The 3,263-nt window shown below is 42.5% G+C and overlaps 1 pseudogene; it reads right to left on the bottom strand.

Annotated features, from left to right (window-relative positions):
* Positions 1 to 844: 844 nt before the first annotated feature.
* Positions 845 to 968, bottom strand: LOC129666542 (small nucleolar RNA SNORA17; annotated as a pseudogene).
* Between the last annotated feature and the right edge of the window lie 2,295 nt (positions 969 to 3,263).

The raw sequence follows: 3,263 nt of genomic DNA on the forward strand, positions 1-3,263 counted from the left end.
ACACTTGTTGTGGAAGCTGTATGTGTGACAGTGTGTCCCACACTATACCCTTTGTCCACACTTCTTTGTTTGAAAATGTTCATTGCAATGGCTCATCGGTCTGGTAAGCGGCCTCTGGCTTCTGCTACTCACAGGGACTCCTCTCAGATGTCCTGTGGTAGCCCTGTGTCATGGAGAGCCTGTAGTTTTGGATCTGTAGGACTGGCCTCTTCATGCACTCCAGCAGCGTATTGATGGGGTAGATGATGGGGTGGGCCAAGTCAACGCCTTGGATCTGGGCCTGAGAGGTATCTGAGTTGGTCGCCTCCTGCCTCTCCCACAATGCCCAGGCAACGGGTGAGACCAGTTCTGCACAGCCCTCAGACATCAGCATGACTCGGAGCAGCATCAATGACCAAAGACATCTGCTTGGCCTTTGGTGGTAACAATCCCTGCTCCTTCAGGACTGCAGACCCAGACATGACCCCACCGTCAGCACAGGCCAGCACTTCACCATGATCTCTTGCAACACCAACTACTCACATCAGGCTGTTCCTCACTACCCTTGAGGCCCCCTGTTCTGTTTCTGTCTATCATCCCCACATCCATCTGTCTCTCTTTCTCTTCCATTTCTCCACCACTTACTTGTTTCTCTCAGTGGCTCAAGGGGTCTCTGAGAGTCTGGGGTCATCTCAGGAGTGCTATGTCGGGCTTGTGTAGTCATCTCAGACCTCTGCTCCACCATCCCTCCCCCCACCTTATCCCAGGCCTGCGCAGTGCCAGACTGGTGGTCATCTCAGGCTAGTTTCCTTCTGGGCCCTGTCGCTCCTGACTGATGTTCATCTCTGTCTCAGTTGTTTCTGGGAATATTAGGCCAGTTATCATTCAGATGTCCACAGGTCAGAACACTGAACAGAGACATGACCTCTCTCCTCTCTGCCACCTACCCACTAAGCTTCGATTCTTTTCTCTCTTTCTCTGAAAACAAGAAATCAAAACAAACTTAAACACAAAAGCAAACAACACCAAAAGATAACAAAAAGTACACAGAAAACCTGGACTCAGTTTTGTGTTGGCCTCTACTCCTGGGCATGGCTTGCCCTGGAGTGAGATTGATATATACGGTGACACACCATTGAGAAAATCAATTTTTACTTTCCCAGCAGGTATCAATTACAAACAGCTTCTTGGCTAGGGGTGGGACTTTGTGTATGCTTCTCTTCTCAGTGCTGTGGCTTTGTCTGCTTTGAACATGTACAGGTCTTACAGGTCCCATCACAGTCTCTGTGAGTTCGTTATGTGCATCAGCCCTGTTGAGTCCAGAAGACACTGTTTCCTCAGAATCACCTCCCACCTCTGGCTCTGACAATAGGTCTGCCTCCTCTTCTGTATAGATTCCTGAGCCTCGAAGGAAGGGCTTTGATGAAGACATTCCATATAGAACTCAGGGCTCCGAAGTCTCACTGTCTGCGTTTTCCCATTGTGTGTCTGTCTGTTAGTTATCATCCACTGCAATCCGAATCTTTTCTGAAAAGAGTTAAGCTATGGTCCAGTTCTCTACCAGATGAAGATACACACAAGTAAATATAAGTACCAATTAAAATATTACAGAACTAGATTTAACTTCTGGCCTACTCTCTTTTGTTTCATAATTAAGGGCAGAGATCATTTAGTGCATAATTTATGCTATTTGTGTTCATGTAGATGGATAATTGCAAAGATTTTAAAATATGCTTAAAATAAGCTGTCCTTCAAAGCTATTCTTCCTGGAAATACCAATTTACCTCACATTTCCTCATCAAATGATTTAAAGGAAACATAAACTCTGTCTTGGCTCTAAGCGATCCCTCATTATAAAATAATGCTGTCCTACATTATCAAATAGCAAATGGCACCTTGTAGTCTGACTATAATTTGGGGACCAATTTGGATTTCTCTCTAAAGTGTGCAGAGGAGTTTATCAATTTTTACTGTGCACTTTATTTGCAAATGTCAAGTCAGTTGATTCCGTTTTCTTTTCCAGCGAGTTTGCTTTTTTCTTTCTGAATCTTCTTGTTGTCATGTTTCCTAAGTCTTATCGGACCGGTTGCATCACTCACATGGCTATTTGACCATTCAGGATATGAGGCTGAGCAGCTCACGGAAGGACAGGCAATCCTGCATGCTTTGCGATGGTAGCTTTAGATGTAACTAAATGTAATTGAACCTGAGCAGACACACGAGAAGGTAATCAGAGGAAGTTAGGTAACATTCACCCTGCAGGATTCAGATGCGCTCCCATCCTCTAAATTGTCTGGAGTTGGAGTAGAGATTTGACTTTGAGTAATGTTTTTACTGCAGTTCTGTACTGAAAAACAATTCTCTTTTGGGATGGAGAAGTTGTGTTTTTGTCACAATATCATATGACGCAGTAGTCCCCAGATTTTCGTTTGTATAAAAACCATCCAGGAAGGTTATACAATAAAAATGACAGGGTCTTCTATTAGGGATTTTGATACAGTGGTCACAGGTCAGAGTCAGGAATCTGAAATTCTGGATACTCACTTCAACTTGCATGCGTCCATTTCTTGACGTATACATTGAGAAACACCAACTATGCCAAGAGCTATCTATTGTTATATTCTCTTCCACTTCAAGAAATCATTATGTGAAGTGAGTTTCTGACTATAAAAGATACAACTGAGGAAAAGTGACAAACACAGAGAACTTCTGACTCACCTACTGTTTTAGTTTGAGTTGAGCTGCTGTGATTAAACACTTTAACAAAAAGCAACTTGGGAGAAGGAGCTGTTATTATATCTTATTAGTTACTATGATTGAAGGAAGCCAACACAAGAACTCAAGGTAGGAGCTTAAAGCAGAATGAACCCATGGAGGGACAGTGCTTCCTGGCTTGCTTCAAACAAAATTGTTCTGCTTACTTTTTATTTTTTACAACCCAGGACAAGTGACCAAGTGTGGCACCACCCACAGTGGTCTGCTCCTACCCAAATCATTCACTAAGCACCAAAATTCCCCACAGACCACCCCATGGGCCAATCTGATAGATACGTGTCCTCACTTAAGACTCCCTCTTCCCAAGTGAATCTAGTTTATGTCAGATAACCAGCACATTACATGCTTCAACTTAAATTATGACAGAGTTGTTTTCTAATTTGTATTCAACTTTGGAGGTTGCACAAATATTTCTGGCCATTTAAAATGGCATATGGGAATTTTAAAGCATAGTATACAATTATATATATATATATATATATATATATATATATATATATATATATATA

This window comes from Psammomys obesus, unplaced genomic scaffold, assembly GCF_907164565.1.
Source record: "Psammomys obesus unplaced genomic scaffold, mPsaObe1.curated_primary_1811, whole genome shotgun sequence".
NCBI classification, from domain to species: Eukaryota; Metazoa; Chordata; class Mammalia; order Rodentia; family Muridae; genus Psammomys; species Psammomys obesus.